The sequence below is a fragment of the Lepisosteus oculatus genome, unplaced genomic scaffold, assembly GCF_040954835.1.
Source record: "Lepisosteus oculatus isolate fLepOcu1 unplaced genomic scaffold, fLepOcu1.hap2 HAP2_SCAFFOLD_87, whole genome shotgun sequence".
Classification (NCBI taxonomy): Eukaryota; Metazoa; Chordata; class Actinopteri; order Semionotiformes; family Lepisosteidae; genus Lepisosteus; species Lepisosteus oculatus.
The window spans coordinates 313,964-327,975 of NW_027168425.1; the positions used below are offsets into that span (position 1 = coordinate 313,964).

Sequence of the window (14,012 nt, forward strand, 5' to 3'; positions counted from 1 at the left end):
TTGGCAATGTGCTACAAAAGTTTATGATAGCCTTCCTCCCCAGTGGAGAGGAGTGTGTGCTCTAGTCACGCTACACCACTCCATTCTCATTGTCCCAGTAAACTCTTACTTGTTAAATTCAATGAAGCCCCTTCAGAGGGAGTCAAGGGTTAAACGCGCTCTCAGTTGGGCTGACAGATATGGTCCAGATATTTCTAAAGTACCAGAAGACCATAGACTATTTACTGCAGCTGAAATGATTTTTTCCTCAGGACTGAGTATTCAGGCAGTAGCTAATGCCCGCTGGTTACAAATTACTCGCTATGAAATGTACTCGTTTATTAACATCACGTTAGAAGGCTTAGACGCTATCAAACAAGAATTAAGGGGAGTTAGATTAATGGCACTTCAGAACAGGTTCGTGCTGGATCTACAAAATGCAGCATCTGGAGGAGTCTGTGCTTTAATAGGAGACTCCTGTTGCACATTTATTCCAGCAAATGAAAATGATTACGGAAATCTTACGCTTGCTATTCAACATTTGAAAGAACTGAGAGACAAGGTGGACAAAGAAAGAGGCATTAAAGATACACCTGCTTTTCTCTCTTGGTTAGAATCACTGTTTGGGCCGGGGGGAATGTGTTTTTTCAAGTTACTAACACCAATTATAGTAGCTGTGATACTTGTCTTCCTGTTTTTGTGTTGCTGTTCGACTTGTATTATTCCAATGCTTCGCAATATGATAATGAATATGTTTGCGCATCAGTATGTTCTGATAAAAACGGAAGAATCTGAAGTATGGGAGCCTCCTGGGAGTCCATATGAAGAATCTAACTTTTAATCATTTTCAAGAATAAAAAGGAGGGAATTGTAGTGGAAATCTAATGAGTTAATTGATTCTTAAAAATGTAGAGAGCTTTGCAAAAAAATATATTGGTGCTTTTAGATAATATTTCAAGGATATAACTGCTATGCTACAGTACGTGCAGAATTTTAGAAAACAGTTCGTCAACAAAGTACACTGTTTAGGTTAGTTTAGAAGACAATGTACCAAAACAATATATGCTGTCTGGGTCATTAGAATTAGCTGAAAGTAACTGATAAACTTTCAATAACAAATCTAGTGTTTTTCTCTCGCTCTATGAGGTAATTTGTTTTCTTTTAGAGAAAGGGGAAGTTTTAGAAGGGACCAAGTGCTGAACTTTTTTTACAGCGCAACGTCTTATAAAAGCCCTGTACTGCTTGTAACTAATTGAGTCTCTGATGCACTTTGCGAAGTGGCAGCAGGGCTCCCAATATTGCAATATTGAAATAAAGACCTTACTCAGGTGAGAACTCTCTCTTGTGGCTTCCTTGATAGTTAAATTTCCACGACAACCCCCTTCCTTGAAATGGACTCCGTGAATGCTTTTACTGCTGCCACCCTGATGAAGGCTCATTCAGAGGATGGCTGGCAGGAAATTGGTAAGAAGAAAAAGAAAAAGAAGAAGGTAACAGGTGAGACCGAAGAGAAATGTGTTTTGTAAAGACTGGTTCCACTTTCTTATGTAATATGGATCTAAACATAAGGCGTGCTGGTCAATGGAGAGAGAGCACGGTCCATCAGCGCTCCCCAATAAAGGCACTGGAAGCAGCTGAATCGCATTGGCGAAGCTCAGCGCTGGGCCGCTGGGCACATCTGACCACAGTTTCCGTAGTGTAGTGGTTATCACGTTCGCCTCACACGCGAAAGGTCCCCGGATCGAAACCGGGCGGAAACAGACCAGACTTCTTCTGTCGCCACGCACAAAAGGGGATTTGGGATTCGCCTAGCGCTGTGATCAAACAGACCCACTCACCTCTTAGTGTGGCGGGATCTGCACAGTGCATGTCGCAGCGCATCCTGCTTTCACTTCAATGCGCGTCCTGATGTACCCCGGTCTCCCGCGTGACAGGTGGGGACAGGTGACAGGTCCACGTGACAGGTCCTATACTAACGAGGAAGACATCTCTCTCTCCGACCCCCGGCATCGTGTCCCGACACAACGTGCTGGAAGCCGACTCGTGCTGTGATTCCTTTACGGGGCAGAAATGACAACCGAGGAGCCGAGAGATCATTTCAGCATTTCGCGTCTGAACGGAAAACACAAACGACCAACTCGGAATGATTTGCCTTTGACGCTTATCAAAGCGTTCTTTGTGCATCGAACAGACCCACTCACCTCTTAGTGTGGCGGGATCTGCACAGTGCATGTCGCAGCGCTCCCTGCTTTCACTTCAATATGCTTCCTGATGTCGAGTCGTGTGCCGTGCGGAGGCTCTGAAAGCGAGAGCAATGAAAAGGTGCACGACGCTGTGTTAGAAAACAGAGAAGTGAAAGGCAGTCCTTTCTCTAAGGAGGTAAAAGAAAAGCTACTCCCCGTCGGGGAATCGAACCCCGGTCTCCCGCGTGACAGGCGGGGATACTTGCCACTATACTAACGAGGAAGACATCACACGCTCCGACCCCCGGCATCGTGTCCCGACCCAGCGTGCTGGAAGGCGACGCGTGCTGTGATTCCTTTACGGAGCAGAAATGACAACCGAGGAGCCGAGAGATCATTTCAGCATTTCGCGTCTGAACGGAAAACACAAACGACCAACTCGGAATGACTTGCTTTGGACGCTTTTCAAAGCGTTCTTTGTGCACGACAACTGCGCCGCCTAGCAGATACAAATGGGTTGTACAACTTTGAAGTAGCAAATGGAAGAGGGCTAAGCCTCCTCTCTCTTAGCCCAGGTTCGATCTGTCTCCCAGAATCACCAGGGCGCACGCACACACACACACCCGTGCCGTTGAAGTACTCTGCTTTATTTCTAAGGGCAACTCAACATTCACTCCTACCCCGAGTGCAGAAAAGACAGCGTCTGCAGCAACAGCAGCTCAGGTCTCTGCACAGGAGCTAAGCTGCCCCCATCTCCTCTGCTCTGCAGCTCCTACGGAGTGGAGTCCTGCCTGGAGCCGTGTTTGCAGGCGGCGGCTCCCCGCACCCTGTCTGTGCGTCGTGTCCAAGAGCTCCTGGGAGGAAGAGAGAGCCCTCCGACTCGGGGGCTTTTCCACGGTCTGTGTGAGGAGGGGCGGGTGTGTCCAGCAGCTTATCAAGCGGAAGCCTGGGGCGGCGGAGAGCTGTGATCGTGCAGACCTTGAGGTGTCACCTCTTTGTCTGCTTTCCCGCCCTCCCTCCACCCAAGCTCTGCTCCAAAGTAGCCCGGCAACCCCTCACACCTGCACGTGTCACAACCTAAGGTGTGGTCATGAGACACCCATGGGGTGTTGTTCTGTTCTTGCTAATTGTTTCCTGCCCGTCGCAGGCAGGAGTCCATGCGAGGAAGAAGCGCTGGACAGAGCTCAGAGGGCGCACCTGGGTGGCTTTCCTTCTGAGTGACGTTCCTGCAACACTCTCCCGCTACTCTTGGTGCGCTCATGCCGCAACACAGGAAGGCTGGAGCAGGTGGCTGTGGGCTCTGTGCACCGCCGAAATAGCTCAGCTGGGAGAGCGTTAGACTGAAGATCTAAAGATCCCGGGTTTCGGTGTTTTGTTTCATCGCGCCCTTTGTTCCTCTCTCCAGCGCCCCCTGCCTAAAGTGACGCGTCCCTTTCTCAGCCCGAAACGCAAGCGAGACACCAGCAGCAGTCCCTGCAGGTTTCCGTGGTGTAGCGGCTATCACGTTCGCCTAACACGCGAAAGGTCCCCGGTTCGAGACCGGGCGGAAACAGCCTCGTTTTGCACGCTCCTGTACTTCACAGAGGTATTGAGCGACCGGTCATTTGTTCCCAATGTATTTCCGGTGCCTTCATGCACTCTTGTACCAAACGCACGTTCCTTCTGTATGCGGAGCCGATCATTTGCAATTGGGCTGTGCCGACAGATCAGGACGAGCTCTGTCGGCTCAAAAGCAGCGCAGGACCTGCAACAACAACAGAAAGATTAGCATCCAGCGGGGGCTTCTTAGTGAGCCCAAGATCTCATCAAGAATCGGCTCCAGCAACAGGGCTGGGCGCATTGTTCCATTCTCCGACCACTCTCGGTGTAAACAAGTCCCTCCTGGTCTCTGCTTGAATTGCACTTTCCTGCGTTTGCTTTGGTGTAACTGGCTTCCCCTGCATGGGCGAATGTGAAGAAGATCCTTAGTAAGTCATTGAAGAAACCCGAGAAGAGGTCGGAGTGGTCTCTGTCGTTCATCAACGATCCAGTCAGGCAGTACTCCTCTGTAAAGCGCCGTTCGTTCACATCAATTGGCTTTTTTTTGCCTTCATTCGTGCAAGTAGTAAAAGCAGACACCCCTATTCTGCCTTGACCCGGATTCGAACCGGGGTTGTTGCGGCCACAACACAAAGTACTGACTACTATACGATCACGGCGAGTTACCGATACACACGTGGCAGGGCGGAAAAGGCTGTGCTCTCTTCGTGTGACATAATTCGGGAAAGTCCTGACGTTGCATTTCAACTGAGCCCCAGTATACATCGACCCTTCGACACTCTGAGTGACAACTCTCTTGCGTGTTTTCTCATATTTCTGTAGTTTGCTTGCATGATGCCCGGAACAGAAGGGTTGTGCACTCCCATATGGTCTAGCGGTTAGGATTCCTGGTTTTCACCCAGGCGGCCCGGGTTCGACTCCCGGTATGGGAACGTGTACATTTTGCCTCCTGCTTTCCAAAAGATCAGCACTGTGTACGAAGGAGCCGCATTAAAACTACTCAACGTGCAAAACGTGCGAGAAGAGGGGGCGCTTGTTTCCAGCCGAAACTTCTCTCGTGTGAGACGAGCTGACCATCGCTGCAGGAGGTGGGAGGGTCACTCTGGTAGACAGGGCTGACCTTCGGCAATAGGATTTATACTCTCCAAGATGATATTTGCACTTTCTGGAGAGGCGATTTTCTCCACTTCAGTAGCCCGATTTCGTCGATTGCGTGGAGAGGGCTGTAGAATGTGGCGCCATCTTTCCTGCTCCGTCCATGACAGGCGTGCTGGTCTCTGGAGAGACAGCACGGTCCATCAGCGCACCCCAATAAAGGCACTGGAAGCAGCTGAATCGCATTGGCGAAGCTCAGCGCTGGGCCGCTGGGCACATCTGACCACAGTTTCCGTAGTGTAGTGGTTATCACGTTCGCCTCACACGCGAAAGATCCCCGGATCGAAACCGGGCGGAAACAGACCAGACTTCTTCTGTCGCCACGCACAAAAGGGGATTGGGGATTCGCCTAGTGCTGTGATCGAACAGACCCACTCACCTCTTAGTGTGGCGGGATCTGCACAGTGCATGTCGCAGCGCATCCTGCTTTCACTTCAATGCGCGTCCTGATGTACCCCGGTCTCCCGCGTGACAGGTGGGGACAGGTGACAGGTCCTGTACTAACGAGGAAGACATCGCTCTCCGACCCCCGGCATTGTGTCCCGACCCACCGTGCTGGAAGCCGACTCGTGCTGTGATTACTTTACGGAGCAGAAATGACAACCGAGGAGCCGAGAGATCATTTCAGCATTTCGCGTCTGAACGGAAAACACAAACGACCAACTCGGAATGACTTGCCTTTGACGCTTATATACCTCTTAGTGTGGCGGGATCTGCACAGTGCATGTCGCAGCGCTCCCTGCTTTCACTTCAATGTGCTTCCTGATGTCGAGTCGTGTGCCGTGCGGAGGCTCTGAAAGCGAGAGCAATGAAAAGGTGCACGACACTGTGAAATAAACATTAATAAACGCATATATAACGTCGAAAACACATCTAACACTAGGAGTATACAGCACTCTGCACAGTGTACGAAGTAAATTATTTTCGCAGTAATTAATTATATTTACTATATTTATTATACACGTGTAAATTAATTACTGCGAAAATAATTTACTTCGTACACTGTGCAGAGTGCCGTATACTCCTAGTGTTAGATGTGTTTTCGACGTTATATATGCATTTATTAATGTCGTCGATTTTACGGTTGCAATTCGACGTTGATTATACGTCGAGGCGACGTATATATACGTATAGCCGTATTTTCGGCGTGAATATACGTATATTCGACGAATCAATGCCCACAGCTTGGCATACAAGGGTTTTGCGGAGGGGTCTTGCCACCTGCCTGAAAAAAAAAACAGTAAAATGTTTGAGTGCCTATAGAGTTTCTATTTTTATTTTCTTGAGAAAAGTTGATACCATTTCCTGGAAACCCCGTCCCCCATCAGTGCGCGGTGCCCGGGGAAAAATCTGTAGGGGGGCGTCTGATATTCTGAGCGGGGGTGATATTTCGGTTGAAACGGAGCTGTACGGTGCAGCTACCCAAATGAAATCTCGCAGCTATGCCATTAATTAGTGCTTTATGATAGAAGATATCGACTAGCAATCTGGTATTTGCGATGAAGTTCAGTTTCACATTTTTCGTCACTCTCACTGGAGAGTATTGCCTGGAGCGAAAAGTACCATAAGCGTTCATTTTTGCAGCTACATGGACGTTCTGAATTGTTAAGAAAAAATGTTGTAAAACCAACAGAAAGCACAGACTGCTATAACTAGTCCTAGTTATATAACGATTTTAAGTATAATGATAAACTACTGCAAGGAATCGGTCCACCTGAGCAAACAGGATCGTAATGTTGACACTCAATAACGACACTGATATGTGCAGCTCCTGGACGGATAGCCCTCCTGCCCATCAAACAGACTGAGTGACTGTTCGTGTCATTTAGTGTTGTCTGACCATTGACAAAGTACAACTATTTTTTAGGGCGCAAATTAAGTTAGGTAAATCTTTTTGCCCAAAACTGAAGGGGCAACATTCCCCCCTCCCCCCGTGATGCCAGGCCTGTCCCCATCCTATTCCATAATGTCATTATATATAATACCATACAACAGTGACCGATCCTTACTAACTACATGCGTTAAAATTGCACATCAGCTCATAGCAGGGGGCACATAGCCGCGATGTATTATCAATGTTATATTTCAACCATAATATCGACAACATTAATAAACGCATACGTTGAGAAAATATCGAACCCAGCATATTTTCCGGTTATATACCACAATGCATTGCTAGTATTCGTTGGTCACAATTTTGGACACGTTTTTCAAACGTAGAAGTATATCCGCAAATATCTCAGCAATCCTCTTTTGACGAGTAAGTATGAACAATAATAATACTATCTGAATACATACAGATCTTTCTTAATATTATTTTGATAAAAATAGTACGTGAATAAGCAAAAAATGGCACATAAAATAGTGTGAATGGGGAAGATGACACAAAATTGTTTTGCCGTTTCTCTATTCTTATTCTATGTTGTACTTTCAAACTTTGGGTACTCTTTAATTAGGACAGACTTTATTGCTCAACTGCTATGATGCAAGCCAAATTTTATACATTTATTTCAGTTTTGAGCTTAGTAAACCGTTCACTTTTTAGATTATACTAAAGAAGATAATCATCATTTATTTGGGAAGTAATATTATACAATTTTCTCCTAGCTGCGGTGCTGAAGTCCCACCCTACATCAACAGAAAAAGAAATAAAGGAGCATGCAATGTGTTACTTGAAGAATGCATATGAAAGACGGGGGGCCAGGAGATCTGGACACTGAAAATAATAGGTTTTTGGTTCTAACTGTTAGGACAATTAGACAGGGTTTGCAAATAGTGGACAAAAATCGTCTTAACTTCCATTGTAATATTTTTTTTCTTGGAAATATAGAAGTTGTACATTTTAAAATGTATATTTGAATCAAAATGTGGTTTTGAGTTAGTGTGTTAATGTAATTAGTTTTGTGTTTGTCATTACTATACTGTATATTGCCATGTTACCAGAATTTGTAGCTGAAGTTTAAGACTAGTTGTGTTTTTTATGATTATTGCCCATATGTTGATTGTTGATTGATTGTATACAATGTATAATTTGAAATACATATGTTTCAGGTGTGAATGTGTATTTTCAGAATACATTTCTAAACCTAATCATTGGCTTGGTTTACTTGTTTCTACGCCTATAAAATCTATCTTTGATGTATAATAGACCTCTACCCATATACGTATAATAGACCTTTAATGTTATCCGTATAACAGACCTCTACCCATATACGTATAATAGACCTCTAAAGTTATACGTATAATAGACCTCTAAAGGTATACGTATAATAGACCTCTAACCATATACGTATAATAGTCCTCTAAAGTTATCCGTATAATAGACCTCTAAAGTTATCCGGAACTCCAACCATATATGTATAATAGTCCTCTAAATTTATCCGTATAATAGAACTCCAACCATTTATGTATAATGAACGTCTAAACATAGACGTATAATTGACGTATAACTTTAGACGTATATTAGAATTTCATTCTAGACGAATTGTAGACCACATTTAGACGTCTAAGGTATGCGTTTAATAGACGTATATTATACGTCTTTTGCCCACTGGGACTACTGAATGGCGTAGACCTGAAAATAAAACTCACGCGCAACAGAGATGCTTTCTGCTTAATGAACAACATCGGAGAACACAAACTGAGCGTACTCTCTGCATCTTTGTTTGTGAACGCCGAAGCACTCCTGACGGTCGCACCACTAAATACCTAAATACCCCATAGACCGCGTACAGATGAAAGTCTTCAGCCTGCCTGCAGGGAGCCATGTGTGTAACCAAGAAAACCTCTTTCTCGGACAGTTACCCAAAGTGGTAATTTTGGGGTTTGTGGACAAAGCGGCATTCAGCGGCAGTTTTACACAAAACCCCTTCAAATTTAAACACTACAACATTAACTTTCTGGCTCTCTACACGGACGGTGAACAAATCCCGACTAAACCGCTTCAACCGCTTCAACCAGACTTCCAGAATGGACATTGCGTCGGTGAATATTTTAATCTGGTGGAAACATCCGGGAAGCCTCTGAAAGTCTTTTTTTGTGTGTAACAAAGTTGCATTTTCATGTCCGGACGGGGAGACTTTATCATTCCGACATGAAGCCACCCTTAAGTCCTCTGAGGCGTGTCTGTCTGCAAGGCTTGTATTTTGGAAATGTTTTTTTGAAACGGAGAACGACTTTGAAATAGGCTTCCGCCGGCGCCTCGCGATCCAGGTAAGATTGTAGCAAGAACGCAGCGGTGGCGGGGTTTGCTGTAGTCGTGGCCGAGTGCTTAAGGCGATGGACTAGAAATCTATTGGGGTCTCCCCGCGCAGGTTCGAATCCTGCCGACTACGTTGTCCACCTCCTGTCGTTGTGTTCTGGCGCAAGCAAAGAAGCGCACCTCTTTGCTGTTCCTGGTGGTTTTAAAACGCCAAATCGCTTGTACCCGCTGCCTTGGAAATAAATTCTTCAGCGTCTGCAAATGGCATTTTGCAGCTGGAAGCAGATGTCGACGCGTTTTGCACAGAGCACCAAAAAAGCGTCTTTTTTGAAGGTCCAGGCACTGAGCATTGGTGATTTAGTGGTAGAATTCTCGCCTGCCACGCGGGAGGCTCGGGTTCGATTCCCGGCCAATGCAGTAGCTTTTGCAGCGAGCGGCTCCATCACTTGCATCCCCTTGCAACTTGCAACTGAAAACCCACTGAAGCTAAGCAGGTGTGAGCCAGGTCAGTACCCGGATGAGGGTGAGCTACAGGGAAAAACAAAGCTTCCAGCTGGAAGCGGTGTTAATGGTGCCGGCGGGGGGGCATTCACCCTGAGGTCTGTGCGGGTCCCAATTCCCCAGCATAGTGACAGAGAAATAAACATATTTTGGCAACTTTGGTCACCCCCATTTAACTTCTGGGGCAGGAAAAGCACACTTTTCAAAACTTGTTTTTCAGCTCGAAATAAACGTATTTTTTCAAACCTTGGAATCCCAATGTAGCTGCCTGGCTCATTAGAGCCCACTGAGTCAGCCCTTAACCCCACTGTGCAGAAGCTGTCAAAACGGGTTTTTCAGCAGAAATAAACACGTTTGGGCAACTTTGGTCACCCCCATTTAACTTCTGGGGCAGGAAAAGCACACTTTTCAAAACGTGTTTTTCAGCTCGCTGTGACCTCTGTTTTACATCTCATCCAAAAGACAGCGCCCTTTTACAACACAGCGTCTCTGTCACTATCATAAGTGACTGCCATCATAAGAATATGAGTCCAATATTTTAGAATATAGTCGGAATGACTTCTAACCTTACCTGTGGTGTCTTTAATCCCTATTGCTCAATGCATGGTGTACGTACTGCATAGATGTGTCTTGAGAATGAGGAATGGGCCCCTGAGACCGTCATTTACCTGTTTCACAAATGATCGTATTTTACTAGAGATTCTGTTTGGGATTCAGATGTGCATTCGGACAGCAATCCCTTTCAAGAAATGATACGTACTGGATGAGGTCAAAGGTGCTGGAACACTGTATTTAGGATGTGTTTGCAGTGATTGTGTGTCTCCTGCTTCATCGCAGTGATATATAGATGTGCTCCTGTAATTTATTGGTACATGCCCAGGGCAGTAAGCAGTCTGAGGATTTATTTCCAGACGGCATAGAGCAGTGAAGCAGTGAAGTAGTGCAACACACTGGATCATTATATTATTAGAATCTATTCTACTTAAATTATTACATTATACACAATTTGAGTTCATTTTAAAAAGTAAAAGGTAATGAAAGGAATGCATTTTCATAAGAAAGATAATACCGATATGCATGTGATAATCTTCCTTATATCATGTAGTGCGTCAGTTGGACACTTTGTGGGCTTGAAATACAAAGCAAATCATGTTCTATGGTACAAGTTAAATACAAAACGTAAGCTTTTATTTTAATTAGATTTGTTTATAAAGCATAAGCAATCATTTATTACATTAATATATGTGAAAATGACATTTTAGCATCATAATATTACATAAAGGTCTCTAGCTTCAACACAGTGATATATATATATATATGCTCAGTGATTTATTGGTACATGCCCAGGTCAATAATCAGAATGCAGACGGGCTACAGGTAGTGTTGTGAAATACTTCAACACACTGGATCGCAGATTTAGACCCCCTGCACTCTTACTCCTTAAAAACCAAAGAAATGAAGATATGTAGCAATCACATTGTAACAGGGGTGACAGTGACTTAATGCTTATACTAGTGGACTTTTGGTACCTTTAGGGTACGGTGTTCCCTGAAGGGCTCTCAAACCCCGCATTTCAGATGCCTAGCTGTATCACTGATGTGTTGCACCTCAGAATCACTTTTAACCTTACCTCTGGTATCTTTAATCCCTATTGCTCAACGCATGGTGAAAGTATTGCATAATTGTGTCTGAAAATGAGCAATGGGCACCTGAGAGACTCATTTGCCTGTTTCACAAATGATCATATTTGACTAGAGATTCTGTTTGGGATTCAGTTGTGCATTCTGACAGCAATCCCTTTCAAAAAACGATACATTCTGGATGAGGTCAAAGGTGCAGGAACACTGTATGTGTTTGCACTTATTCTGTGTCTCTAGCTTCAACACAGTGATATATATATATATATGCTCAGTGATTTTTTGGTACATGCCCAGGGCAATAATCATTATGAGGATTTATTTCCAGATGTGCTAGGGGTAGTGTTGTGAAATACTTCAACACACTGGATCGCAGGTTTAGACCCCCTGCACTCTTACTCCTTAAAAACCTGAAGCGTCTGGCGTCTCGCCGACGTCGAACACCCCCCTCAGGCTGTACTCGTACTCGGCTAACTGCTGTGGAACCCTGTGTGAGAAGCCGTTGGCCACGGTGACGGCTGGCGACCCACGGACGCCCCACTATCGGCCGGCTCCAGCCCCAGCTGGTCCTCTAGAGCCTCCCCACACGGCTCCTCCTCCCGGGCCTGGTAGGGGGCCAGCCGGTCTTGGTGCAGGACCACCACTCTCCCCCGTGTTCGCAACCGGACACGGTAGCAGACCTCGCCCACCACCCAGAGTACCTCAGCGGGCCCCTCCCACGACGGCGCCAGCTTAGGGCTGAGGCATTTGCGGCGGCGCGGGTTGTACACCCAAACCGAGTCCCCGGGCTGGAAGGCAGGCCCCCTGCAGCGCAGGTCGTAGTGCCGCTTCTGCCGGACCCCCGCCTGTGTCAGGTGGGTCCGTGCAAAGCTGTGCACCTGCTGCATCCGCTGCCGCAGGTCCCATTCGTAGTCCGGTCCAGCCAGCGGTGCCGACCCGTCTCCGGGCGACGGGCCGAAGACCAGGTCCACCGGGGTTCACATTTCCCGGCCCAGCATGAGTGAGGCTGGGGTGCACCCGGTGGATTCCTGGACCACGGTCCTATACGCCCAGAGTGCAAGGGGGAGGTGGCGGTCCCAGTCCCGTTGGTGCCGGGACACCAGGGTGGCCAGCTGGGTGGTGAGCGTACGATTAAACCGCGCCACCAACCCGTTGCTCTGGGGATGCAGAGGTGTGGTCCGCGTCTTAGTGATCCCCAGGCACTGGCACACTCTGGCGAAGACCTGGGACTCGAAGTTACGCCCCTAGTCACTATGTAACTCCTCCGGCACCCCCAGCCTGGCAAACATCCCCTCCAGCAGTGCATCGGCCACCGTGGGGGCACTCTGGTCCGGGAGGGCGTAGGCCTCCGGCCACTTCATAAAATAATCCATGGCCACCAAGACGTAGAGGTTCCCGGCCTCGGTGCGCAGAAACGGGCCCAAAACGTCCACCCCCACCCGCTCCATAGGAGCCCCCACCTGGTGTTGTTGGAGGGGGGCCCGAGAGCGCTCGGGGGGACCCTTCTGCGCCACGCACACTGCATACGTTCGGCAGTACCACTCCACGTCCCGGTGGCAAAGACCCCAATAAAAATGGCCTCGGAGGCGCTACAGGGTTTTTTTACCGCCAAAGTGCCCCACGCCCGGCTGGCCATGCACTGCTCGGAGCACCGCCCCGCGGAGCGACCAAGGCACCATCAGCTGCCACCGTACCTCGCCACTGGAGGGTACCCGGCACCCCCGGCGCAGCACCCCGTCCTTTACCTCCAAGGCCTCCCACAGGGCGCAGGGGGCCTTGACGGACTTTGGGTGTGGGGCGAGCTTCCCTCGCGTAGACCGCACTCCGGCTACCACTCCTAGCATGCCCAGCGGTACTACGAGCGCCTAGGGGCGCTTCCTCCTCACCACCAGGCGAGGGCGTTACAATACATAGAATATGCATGTAAAACGAACAGATCTTATCGAGAGGGTTATCAGAATACAAAAGGTATATATTCAGTCAGTTACAAAGTGTTACACATATCAAGAGGACATACATTCAGTATATCATTCATTTAGACCATTTCATAAATGAACCTGGTAATAACTTCTACATTAGATACTGAAAACAAGTACATAACTCTTAGGAATTAAATTGATATCAACTGGTTGGGATAACAATTGAATTCGCGAGCAGTAATGCAGTGAAGTTGAATACTCATCCAATCTCTGGGGATTCAGATCTCCTGCGGGCACAAAGAAACAGTTGCAGGCTTGTTGCTGTCCAATCCGTGCTCTCTGTCTAGGTGCCAGGCTGTGCTGTGCGGGTTGCGACGGTGCGCTGCTGATGCTCACTGACCGGCTAGTTAGTGTTGGCTTTAACTAGCAAAGTTTGTGCACAGGAGAAAAGATGACTGTGGGTCCCAGCAAGTCAAGAAGAAGACCGGTTCGTTCCTGATGAAGAGCTAGTTCTGAATAGTGATTCAACTGTCCACAGTTCCGACCTGTTCACGAGGCCTGCTGCTGGTGCTAACCTCGGGTGGATCCTCTGGTTACTCTCTGGCAACCTCCGCTTTAGACTCTTAGAACAAAGGAAAGTTCTGGCACTCGGACACACTGGCCGTTCCGTGGTTGTCCGGGCTGAGTCTCAGGATGGTCAGGAGGCGCGCTGTGAGAATGTCCTGCCCTTGGGAGCCTTCTGCTCCTGGGCTGTCCTGCCCTGGAATTCTCCTTTGAATTCCCTTTAGAAAACTCCACAGAAATCTCTACTGAATTCCCACTGAATCTCTCAGGCTCTCTGTGTTGCCTGTTTTTACCTGGAGGAACTTCAGCTCGTTGATTGGCTGAAAGTTCCATG

At 47.4% G+C, this 14,012-nt stretch overlaps 5 non-coding genes across 5 annotated transcripts; 4 read left to right on the forward strand and 1 right to left on the reverse strand.

Annotated features, from left to right (window-relative positions):
- The first annotated feature begins 1,666 nt into the window (after positions 1–1,666).
- trnav-cac (transfer RNA valine (anticodon CAC)) lies at positions 1,667–1,739 on the forward strand. The gene has a single exon. It is a non-coding gene; the product is annotated as a tRNA-Val (tRNA).
- A 634-nt stretch (positions 1,740–2,373) lies between these two features.
- trnad-guc (transfer RNA aspartic acid (anticodon GUC)) lies at positions 2,374–2,445 on the reverse strand. The gene has a single exon. It is a non-coding gene; the product is annotated as a tRNA-Asp (tRNA).
- Positions 2,446–3,641: 1,196 nt separating this feature from the next.
- trnav-aac (transfer RNA valine (anticodon AAC)) lies at positions 3,642–3,714 on the forward strand. Its single transcript has one exon. It is a non-coding gene; the product is annotated as a tRNA-Val (tRNA).
- An 847-nt stretch (positions 3,715–4,561) lies between these two features.
- On the forward strand, positions 4,562–4,633 carry trnae-uuc (transfer RNA glutamic acid (anticodon UUC)). Its single transcript has one exon. It is a non-coding gene; the product is annotated as a tRNA-Glu (tRNA).
- A 451-nt stretch (positions 4,634–5,084) lies between these two features.
- trnav-cac (transfer RNA valine (anticodon CAC)) lies at positions 5,085–5,157 on the forward strand. The gene has a single exon. It is a non-coding gene; the product is annotated as a tRNA-Val (tRNA).
- The last annotated feature ends 8,855 nt before the right edge of the window (positions 5,158–14,012 follow it).